The 12,024-nt window shown below is 45.0% G+C and overlaps 1 long non-coding RNA gene across 1 annotated transcript; it reads left to right on the forward strand.

Annotated features, from left to right (window-relative positions):
• Positions 1 to 5,001: 5,001 nt before the first annotated feature.
• On the forward strand, positions 5,002 to 7,564 carry LOC112223046. Its single transcript, XR_002949232.2, has 3 exons — positions 5,002 to 6,177; positions 6,682 to 6,765; positions 6,923 to 7,564. It is a non-coding gene; the product is annotated as an uncharacterized LOC112223046 (long non-coding RNA).
• The last annotated feature ends 4,460 nt before the right edge of the window (positions 7,565 to 12,024 follow it).

The raw sequence follows: 12,024 nt of genomic DNA on the forward strand, positions 1-12,024 counted from the left end.
TCATGGGTGAACAGGGAGTACAGGAGAGGCCTGAGAACGCACCCTTGTGGGGCCCCAGTGTTGACGATCAGCGGGGTGGAGATGTTATCTACCCTCACCACCTGGGGGCGACCCGTCAGGAAGTCCAGGACCCAGTTGAACAGGGCGGGGTCGAGACCCAGGGTCTCGAGCTTAATGACGAGTTTGGAGGGTACTATGGTGTTAAATGCTGAGCTGTAGTCGATGAACAGCATTCTTACATAGGTATTCCTCTTGTCCAGATGGGTTAGGGCAGTGTGATTGCAATTGCATCGTCTGTGGACCTATTGGGGCGGTAAGCAAATTGGAGAGGGTCTAGGGTGTCAGGTAGGGTGGAGGTGATATGGTCCGGTAGTCATTTAGCTCAGTTACCTTAGCTTTCTTGGGAACAGGAACAATGGTGGCCCTCTTGAAGCATGTGGGAACAGCAGACTGGGATAAGGATTGATTGAATATGTCTGTAAACATACCAGCCAGCTGGTCTGCGCATGCACTGAGGACGCGGCTAGAGATGCCGTCTGGGCCTGCAGCCTTGTGAGGGTTAACACGTTTAAATGTTTTACTCACGTTGGCTGCAGTGAAGGAGAGCCAGCAGGTTTTGGTAGCGGGCAGTGTCAGTGGCACTGTATTGTCCTCAAAGCGAGCAAAGAAGTTGTTTAGTTTGTTTGGGAGCAAGACATTGTGGTCCGCGACGGGGCTGGTTTTCTTTTGTAGTCCGTGATTGACTGTAGACCCTGCCACATACCTCTCGTGTCTGAGCTGTCGAATTGCGACTCCACTTTGTCTCTATACTGACGCTTAGCTTGTTTGATTGCCTTGCGGAGAAAATAGCTACACTGTTCGTATTCAGTAATGTTTCCGGTCACCTTGCCCTGATTAAAAGCAGTGGTTTGCGAATGCTGCCATCAATCAATCCATGGTTTCTGGTTGGCGAAGGTTTTAATAGACGCTGTGGGTACAACATCACCAATGCACTTGCTAATAAACTCGCTCACCGAATCAGCGTATTCATCAATGTTGCTGTTCGACGCTATACGGAACATATCCCAGTCCACATGATCGAAGCAATCTTGAAGCGTGGAATCCGATTGGTCGGACCAGCGTTGAACAGACCTGAGCATGGGTGCTTCCTGTTTTAGTTGTTTTCAGATTAGCCTTGTTAAAATCTCCAGCTACAGGATATGTGGTTTCCAGTTTACATTGAGTCAAATGAAGTTCTTTCAGGGCCGTCGATGTGTCTGCTTGGGGGGAATATATACGACTGTGATTATGATTCGAGATAATTCTCTTGGTAGATAATGCGGTCGACATTTGATTGTAAGGAATTCTAAGTCAGGTGAACAAAAGGACTTGAGTTCCTGTATGTTGTTATGATCACACCACGTCTCGTTAATCATAAGGCATACACCCCCGCCCTTCTTCTTACCAGAGAGATGCTTGTTTCTGTCGGTGCAATGCGTGAAGAAACCAGGTGGCTGTACCGACTCTGATAGCGTGTCTCGAGTGAGCCATGTTTCCGTGAAATAGAGAACGTTACAGTCTCTGATGTCTCTCTCTCTACCTTGTTGTCAAGAGACTGGACATTGGCGAGTAGTATGCTCGGGAGCGGTGCACGATGTGCCCGTCTACGGAGCCTGACCAGAAGACCGCTCCGTCTGCCCCTTCTGCGACGCCGTTGTTTTGGGTTGCCTACTGGGATCCGATCCATTGTCTTGGGTGGTGGTCCAAACAGAGGATCCACTTCGGGAAAGTCGTATTCCTGGTCGTAATGTTGGTAAGTTGATGTTGCTCTTATATCCAATAGTTCCCCCCGGCTGTATGTAATAAGACTTAAGATTTCCTTTTTATTTTTATTTCACATTTATTAAACCAGGTAGGCTAGTTGAGAACAAGTTCTCATTTCCAACTGTGACCTGGCCAAGATAAAGCATAGCAGTGTGAACAGACAACACAGAGTTACACATGGAGTAAACAATTAACAAGTCAATAACACAGTAGAAAAAAAGAGAGTCTATATACATTGTGTGCAAAAGGCATGAGGAGGTAGGTGAATAATTACAATTTTGCAGATTAACACTGGAGTGATAAATGATCAGATGGTCATGTGCAGGTAGAGATATTGGTGTGCAAAAGAGCAGAAAAGTTAACAAAAACAGTATGGGGATGAGGTAGGTAAAAATGGGTGGGCTATTTACCGATAGACTATGTACAGCTGCAGCGATCGGTTAGCTGCTCAGATAGCAGATGTTTGAAGTTGGTGAGGGAGATAAAAGTCTCCAACTTCAGCAATTTTTGCAATTCGTTCCAGTCACAGGCAGCAGAGAACTGGAACGAAAGGCGGCCAAATGAGGTGTTGGCTTTAGGGATGATCAGTGAGATACACCTGCTGGAGCGCGTGCTACGGGTGGGTGTTGCCATCGTGACCAGTGAACTGAGATAAGGCGGAACTTTACCTAGCATGGACTTGTAGATGACCTGGAGCCAGTGGGTCTGGCGACGAATATGTAGCGAGGGCCAGCCGACTAGAGCATACAGGTCGCAGTGGTGGGTGGTATAAGGTGCTTTAGTGACAAAACGGATGGCACTGTGATAAACTGCATCCAGTTTGCTGAGTAGAGTGTTGGAAGCAATTTTGTAGATGACATCGCCGAAGTCGAGGATCGGTAGGATAGTCAGTTTTACTAGGGTAAGTTTGGCGGCGTGAGTGAAGGAGGCTTTGTTGCGGAATAGAAAGCCGACTCTAGATTTGATTTTCGATTGGAGATGTTTGATATGAGTCTGGAAGGAGAGTTTACAGTCTAGCCAGACACCTAGGTACTTATAGATGTCCACATATTCAAGGTCGGAACCATCCAGGGTGGTGATGCTAGTCAGGCCGCATTTGGTTTTACTAGCGTTTAAGAGCAGTTGGAGGCCACGGAAGCAGTGTTGTATGACATTGAAGCTCGTTTGGAGGTTAGATAGCACAGTGTCCAAGGACGGGCCGGAAGTATATAGAATGGTGTCGTCTGCGTAGAGGTGGATCAGGGAATCGCCCGCAGCAAGAGCAACATCATTGATATACACAGAGAAAAGAGTCGGCCCGAGAATTGAACCCTGTGGCACCCCCATAGAGACTGCCAGAGGACCGGACAGCATGCCCTCCGATTTGACACACTGAACTCTGTCTGCAAAGTAGTTGGTGAACCAGGCAAGGCAGTCATCAGAAAAACCGAGGCTACTGAGTCTGCCGATAAGAATATGGTGATTGACAGAGTCGAAAGCCTTGGCAAGGTCGATGAAGACGGCTGCACAGTACTGTCTTTTATTGATGGCGGTTATGATATCGTTTAGTACCTTGAGCGTGGCTGAGGTGCACCCGTGACCGGCTCGGAAACCAGATTGCACAGCGGAGAAGGTACGTTGGGATTCGAGATGGTCAGTGACCTGTTTGTTGACTTGGCTTTCGAAGACCTTAGATAGGCAGGGCAGGATGGATATAGGTCTGTAACAGTTTGGGTCCAGGGTGTCTCCCCCTTTGAAGAGGGGGATGACTGCGGCAGCTTTCCAATCCTTGGGGATCTCAGACGATATGAAAGAGAGGTTGAACAGGCTGGTAACAGGGGTTGCGACAATGGCGGCGGATAGTTTCAGAAATAGAGGGTCCAGATTGTCAAGCCCAGCTGATTTGTACGGGTCCAGGTTTTGCAGCTCTTTCAGAACATCTGCTATCTGGATTTGGGTAAAGGAGAACCTGGAGAGTTTTGGGCGAGTAGCTGCGGGGGGGGGCGGAGCTGTTGGCCGAGGTTGGAGTAGCCAGGCGGAAGGCATGGCCAGCCGTTGAGAAATGCTTGTTGAAGTTTTCGATAATCATGGATTTATCGGTGGTGACCGTGTTACCTAGCCTCAGTGCAGTGGGCAGCTGGGAGGAGGTGCTCTTGTTCTCCATGGACTTCACAGTGTCCCAGAACTTTTTGGAGTTGGAGCTACAGGATGCAAATTTCTGCCTGAAGAAGCTGGCCTTAGCTTTCCTGACTGACTGGGTGTATTGGTTCCTGACTTCCCTGAACAGTTGCATATCGCGGGCACTATTCGATGCTATTGCAGTCCGCCACAGGATGTTTTTTTTTTCCTGGGGTAATACTGCATAGTTTCCTCAGAACGCGAAGCGTGGTGTCCATCTCTGTCAGCGCCAAACACAGGAGAAAAGATCTTCTCTGATGCCCAGAATCCTTCAATTCAAAGTCCCATTAATCTGCAATTGTTACAAAATACTTTTGGTACTCACCAAAATATGTAGTTTCACAGAGTAACTACAGTCATTACTGCCATTACACAGGGTATGTACTTCCAAAAAAATGCTTCTAAATAAAAATGATCTATTGTTTCTGACCAAGTGCGCTTGAGCCAAATTTACCATTCGTTATCGCCAAAAGAATCACTCATTATTATTGCCAAGCACAGGTAGGCTGATCCAGCAGCAGTACAGTATCCCGAATGATCATTGATTTTATTTAGCCATTTCTTGGAAGTACACACCATGCTTAACGGGAGTAATGATGATAGTTGCTCTGTGAAACTCTGCACATTTTTTTGTGCATTTTTTTGGAGCATAAATTAGCCATAGCTCTGTGAGTGAGTAAGATTGAGCTTCAAAATGATGAAAACTTGAACAGGATATTTGAACATTTTGAAATGTTGTACATTTTATATACAACTAATGTTGCCTAACAGGGAGGACATTTATGAGTGAGACATTTAAAAAATATATATTTCACCTTTATTTTATTAGGCAAATCAGTTAAGAACAAATGATTATTTACAATGACGGCCTACCCCGGCCAAACCCTAACCCGTTCCAGGCTGTATGGTCCTCCCCATACAGCCTGGAATCAAACAAGGGTCTGTAGTGACACCTCTAGCACTGAGATGCAGTGCCTTAGACCCCTGTGCCACTCTGGAGCCCCTAAAAGGAGTGGAGATGCCAGGGATTGAACCCAGACTAACAACATAAAACACGGGAAAATAGATACAACTGAGTGTTTATATGTTTTCCCACCAAAGAAATTATGAAGCTTATTGAATGCCATTGTAGGAAAGGGTTGTTTTCTTTAAATTGAGAATTACAACAAACTGACATTAACAGGGTGAAAAGTGTTATCAGTGACACACCGGAAATCTTAAATAAAATACAATAATCATGAATAAAGGGTTATTGATAAGAGAAAATGTAAATAGAACTAGAAAATAATGAAGATTTAAAATGTTATTATAATGGCTTATATTTCTCATGGAAGTTGATGAATAACATCAGGGGCCATGGGAAAAATGCCTACATCTACTGAAAATGTTTTCAAAACGCATAAAATATCCCTTTAAGATGCACATTTTTGTGTTTTTAAGGTAAAGGACTCCTGACCTTATATTTAAAGTCTTTTGGAATCCACATTTTCACTAAGTAAGAAGTGATATTTCCTGGGGATAGAAAAGGCTCAAGGCATTGTCGGAATGACCCCAGCTAACGTTAGCAACTCACCAGTAGTGAGGGGGTTTGTTGTCAGCCACATTGAAGTATCCTGAGTACTGTTTGAAGTTAGGCTGCTTTTGAAGCCCATGGAGGAACTTTATTGTATCTGCTTCAGGTGTCCCAATAGTCACCGACGCTCCCAACAGCAGGGACAACCCAAATTAAACATTTTGGGGTAAAATGTCATGCAATGTTAATAATTTGTTAGTTGGAGCTCGTGATGGGTTGTCACTAGTTACGACAGCCACAAAGTAAAACGAGGCTATAATAGGCGGGGTTTAGATATAATTATGGCTTTGTGGCTGTTGTAACTAGTAACGACTTCGCGATGAGCTGGTCCCATGACAGCTCAATACTAGCGCGTATCAAATTGCGCATACTGTTAGGTTCCGCACCTCAAATTGGGATGGTTGATGGTTGGTTGTTTACTATTCGTTTCTGGTGACCCAAATTTGTATTATTTTGTATCTTGGTGGATAATTTGGCAATTGCAGTGTATGCGTCAGTTGATGAAGACAATACAAAAAGTAAACAAACATGCTCAGCCTCAGTCGCAAAGAAAATGCAGTTTTCCCCGTGATCCCGAAAGAAGATCAGAACTTCTACTTTGAAGGCGCAACTGGAAAACACACGACCGATCGCGGCTGTGCGAGGTGACTTGAAAATATATTGTAACGTTAACGCCTATTAGTTCTATTTTACTGTCTTAACAGCCATTCTGTTTCACCATCTAATTTTATCCTAATTGTTTTCCCTCCATCTCTCTCTGGTAGACTGTCATTGCTTGAAATTGTGCTGTTGCACATGACAATGCTTTTTATGTAAATTCCCATCCAAACCGGATTTTTTATTTATTACTTTTTTTTACCTTTATTTAACTAGGCAAGTAAGTTCAGAACAAATTCTTATTTTCAATGACGGCCTAGGAACAGTGGGTTAACTGCCTGTTCAGGGGCAGAACGACAGATTTGTACCTTGTCAGCTCAGCTTCCGGTTAGTCCAACGCTCTAACCACTAGGCTACCCTGCCGCCCCAATGGAATGAGGAGAACGTCACAGAATGGTGCCCTTCAGATCGTCCCATTGTGTGTAAATTGTCATAGTGGGGTTTGTATGTGTGTCTGACATGAAGTAAGACTTTTCTCTTTGATGTCCTAGGTTCTTGACTCCAGAGGAGCTGGATAGTCCCAGAGTATTTGAGGGTCAGGAGGGAATGCATCGTAAGAGCCGACTCACATGCAGGTAAGGCTCTCAACGTTGCCATCAAATGGGGCTTGAAAGAGGTCCAAAATGGCAACGCTGGGTTTTGCTCCTCCATTTACAGTAGTCTGTTCTTGAACTTTAATTGAACTCAGCATAAACAGCAGCACATTGCCTGTTTTTTTTTCTTCCTCTGCAGCCTTGCATCCCACTGCGACGGCTGCCAACCTTGGCGCAACACTTGACCTTGTCATCACATAATTCCATGGTCACATAGTTCCATGCGGGCAATAGACCAGTTGTACACTATTCTCCCTATTGTAATTCTATGTACGCTAATCTTCCAACATTACCATGGGTTGTAGAACTGAATGTGGCAATTTTCAGAATTCATCAAATCACTTGTCCTTTTCTTTCATCCATAAAGGCTCTCCCAACACATTTTCACTTGATGCCTACAGATAATGAAAAGGTGTGTTACGTTCCCCAGTTTCTGTGTTGTGGTTTTGCTTATATGTGTATGTTTCAGGAAATGGCTTCCTGGATTCCCCCAAGCAGTTGATTGGTCGGCCCCATTGCTAATTGGAGCTGACCCCACCCTCTCGTCAGAGAATACAACTGTATCCCATGACAGACTCCTTCTCCAGCTAGAAAAGCCAGTGTTCCTTTGCTGAGAGAGAGCTGATGGTTATGTTCTGTGTTTGTTGCTCAGACAGAGAGCTTATTTGTATGTCCTGTGTTGGTTGTTGCTGAGAAGGAGCTGATGGTTATGTCCTGTGTTGGTTGTTGCTCAGAGACAGGCTTTTTGTTCCCAGGGGGGGAAGGGGAAGGCACCTAGGGAGTGCTTAGGCAAGAGGCCTGCGGGCATACATAACCTGTAGTATTTACTGTCTATGCACACTAGGTAAGACCTGGGCGGACCACCCCCTGTATTTTGGTTAGCGCTAAAATATTAGGTAAGTAGTGGTTAGGTAGGTAAGTTAGGAGAGGGGGCTCTTTAACTTTAACTTTCTTTGCTTTGGTTCTGTCCAGCCCCTTTTCCCAAAATGTACAGTGTGAAGGAATAAATTCTCAGTAAATGGTCAATTCTCTGCCTTTGTCATCCTTACCCGCACCTACAATCCCATTCATCTTTCACTCCACGGGGAGTTGAGTTGTAGCAGGGTGTTGTGTTCCCTCTTCCAAGAGGTGTACGTAGCGAGGTGTTTTTAAATCAATGCATGGTTCTGAAACGGCAATAAATAGCTTATGCATATGATTTAATGACTATATTTAATTGATCTCCATTCTGAACACATTCTCAATAGGCTACATTCTAGTTGTACCTTATGATTATTGGAGACATGTAAAACTAGTCATATGGCAGAAAACTGAAGCATATCAACTTTTCCACCGTGAAATGTTGGCCTTAACTTACAGGGATGAAATTTGGAGACCCAAGCCATAGACTTCTTTAGCCATGCGCAAATTATGGTAGTAATGAACGAGCTAGGACAGACTTAGTCAACATAAATATTTGTTTAGCACTTTTGAAATTTACAGCGACAGAATTCAGAACATGATCCGTTCTTACAGTGTACTCCGTGTACACCAAGTCAGATCCTAAGGATAAATAAAATGGGGCATATAAGCAGACAATGACATCTCTTACAATATTTGATGATTACGTTTCACTAAAACAGGTTATAAGCTACATGTGCACCACCTAGTCAGAACAGTAGATAAAACTAAGAGGGGTAAATAGACCAAATTATTAGGGTGAGGCACATGGGCTACTAACACAACATACACTTAGTATTACTTGCTTGGCTACAGTATACATATCCCCCTGGCATATTACATCATCTATGCAGCAGCATACAACACATTTTTGGACTCACCTTGTTGTGCTGTGCTTGCTTGAACAGGAAAATGGTGCGGTGGTCCTTCGTGGCCAAATTCTGTCATCGAAGTCTGGTTTCTCTGGATTTATGGTGCTTTCAAAACAACTGGGAACTCGGAAAAATACAAGGTTGAATCATGATGACGTCATTGATCTTCAGGTCGTAGCTCTAGAAAGTGGCCGGATTACAATTCCGAGTTGGATGACCGTACAAAACGTATTTTCCCTTTGGAGCTTGTTTATTCCTGACTTCCCACTTGTCTTGAACTCACTGAAGCCAAGTTGTATTGAGCACGGCACAAATCATGCTTCATTGACCGCATGGTCAATGTTGAATGTTTATAATTTTAAACGTGGAAAAGAGCCCCTTAATCCCAGATTTGGGACCACACAGCCACTCCACTGAATAGCAGGCTAGTGATTGATTTAAAATGCTTGCAGTTAGCCACTGTCACTGATTCTTTCCAAACCACTCATTGTTGAATTTGCGATTTCAAACTTGTTGTGTAATGTCCAATGGCCGATGAGCACCGATACGTTTTATCTATAACTTCTCTTCATCATTTCTCTTCATATGTCAAGGATTAAAAAGGATTTGCCAGTAGATTGTCGACTTGATTAATGATGATGTGTGCTAGCTGAGATTGTTTAATATACACTGCTCAAAAAAATAAAGGGAACACTTAAACAACACAATGTAACTCCAAGTCAATCACACTTCTGTGAAATCAAACTGTCCACTTAGGAAGCAACACTGATTGACAATAAATTTCACATGCTGTTGTGCAAATGGAATAGACAACAGGTGGAAATTATAGGCAATTAGCAAGGAGTGGTTCTGCAGGTGGTGACCACAGACCACTTCTCAGTTCCTATGCTTTCTGGCTGATGTTTTGGTCACTTTTGAATGCTGGCGGTGCTTTCACTCTAGTGGTAGCATGAGACGGGGTGTACAACCCACACAAGTGGCTCAGGTAGTGCAGCTCATCCAGAATGGCACATCAAAGCGAGCTGTGGCAAGGTTTGCTGTGTCTGTCAGAGTAGTGTCCAGAGCATGGAGGCGCTACCAGGAGACAGGCCAGTACATCAGGAGAAGTGGAGGAGGCCATAGGAGGGCAACAACCCAGCAGTAGGACCGCTACCTCCGCCTTTGTGCAAGGAGGAGCACTGCCAGAGCCCTGCAAAATGACCTCCAGCAGGCCACAAATGTGCATGTGTCTGCTCAAACGGTCAGAAACAGACTCCATGAGGGTGGTATGAGGGCTCGACGTCCACAGGTGGGAGTTGTGCTTACAGCCCAACACCGTGCAGGACGTTTGGCATTTTTTCCAGAGAACACCAAGATTGGCAAATTTGCCACTGGCGCCCTGTGCTCTTCACAGATGAAAGCAGGTTCACACTGAGCATATGTGACAGACGTGACAGTCTGGAGACACCGTGGAGAACGTTCTGCTGCCTGCAACATCCTCCAGCATGACCGGTTTGGTGGTGGGTCAGTCATGGTGTGGGGTGGCATTTCTTTGGGGGGGCCGCACAGCCCTCCATGTGCTTGCCAGAGGTAGCCTGACTGCCATTAGGTACCGAGATGAGATCCTCAGACCCCTTGTGAGACCATATGCTGGTGCCGTTGGCCCTGGGTTCCTCCGAATGCAAGACAATGCTAGACCTCATGTGGCTGGAGTGTGTCACCAGTTCCTACAAGAGGAAGGCATTGATGCTATGGACTGGCCCGCCCGTTCCCCAGACCTGAATCCAACTGAGCACATCTGGGACATCATGTCTCGCTCCATCCACCAACGCCACGTTGCACCACAGACTGTCCAGGAGTTGGCGGATGCTTTAGTCCAGGTCTGGGAGGAGATCCCTCAGGAGACCATCCGCCACCTCATCAGGAGCATGCCCAGGCGTTGTAGGGAGGTCATACAGGCACATGGAGGCCACACACACTACTGAGCCTCATTTTGACTTGTTATAAGGACATTACATCAAAGTTGGATCTAGGATGTGTTATTTTAGTGTTCCCTTTATTTTTTTGAGCAGTGTATATGTTTTACCTCTTTTTCTTCCCAATTGGTAGTTATAGTCTTGTCTCATCGCTGCAACTCCCGTACAGACTCGGGAGAGGTGAAGGTCGAGAGCAATGCATCCTCCAAAACACAACCCAACCAAACCGCACTGCTTCTTGACACAATGCACACTTAACCCGGGTCAGCTGCACCAATGTGTCGGAGGAGACACCTGACTACCGTGTCAGCGTGCAATGCGTCCGGACCGCTACAGGAGTCAATAGTGCGTGATGGGACAAGGACACCCCTGCTGGCAAAACCCTCCCCTAACCCGGACAATGCTGGGCCAATTGTGCACCGCCCCATGGGTCTCCCGGTTTGAGTCTGGACTCAAACCCAGAATCTATAGTGGCACAGCTAGCACTGTTGTGCAGTGCCTTAGACCACTGCGCCACTTGGGAGGCCGCTAGCTAAGATTTTGAAAGTAGGATGTTGATATGATCAGTCCAATCAAAGCTACTGTACATATAACGTGATTTGCCTTCTTGGATGGGAACTTCTAATGTAACTCTATGGCAGCACCCAGGGGGCTAGAATTTTCTAGCTCTACCCTTAGACTTGGCGGTGACGTAGTGTCCCAATGAGTGACAGAACACTGAGCCAATCACGGCGCGCCGGCTTGCCCCACCACCACAGAAAGCACTGAGCTACACCTGCATTTTGGCGCTGCCTTATTCAAGAAAACAAAAAAGAGACCATGTTAGTATGCAGCTTTATTAACTCAATGATATCTATATATTTTTTACATTGTTTGCAAACTGATATGTGACACGTATTAATGCCAAAATAACATGCAAAACAGCCCTGTTTTTTGGAGGGGTGTTGCAAAAAAATATGGGTCTCAAAACAGGTGGGGCTCTGCTCTGAATGACGGGTCGCCACTGGTTGGGAAATGAATCATTATGAAACACAGGTCATACGTAGCAGCTTAAACCTAGAGCGTGGCGCGTGGTTCACGACTGGACCGTTGTCATCATAGTTCCATGATTAGTGAGGATTATTAGGGTAGATTTATAGCACTACTGTTCAACCCCTATTGTACAGTTCTCACCTTGCAATATCTCATGGATTAAACAATTTAATATGGCAACTTCAGGATGAATCAAACCACAATTTTTTATTCACCAATATATTTTGTGCTTAAAGGCTCTCCAAACCTGTTTATTTTATTATAAATACTTATCTAACCCTAAATCATTAGCAAGATCAGAGTATTATTTTTTTATAAATCAACCATCTACTGTGATTCTTTTCCCCCCAAAAATGGAGAAAAGAAAAACAACCAAATAGTTTTACTGCACACCCAAACCGCCCTTGCACATACTTAAAGTGAAAGGAAGAAAATTAAATGAA

Source organism: Oncorhynchus tshawytscha, linkage group LG02 (genome assembly GCF_018296145.1).
Source record: "Oncorhynchus tshawytscha isolate Ot180627B linkage group LG02, Otsh_v2.0, whole genome shotgun sequence".
In the NCBI taxonomy this organism is placed as follows: Eukaryota; Metazoa; Chordata; class Actinopteri; order Salmoniformes; family Salmonidae; genus Oncorhynchus; species Oncorhynchus tshawytscha.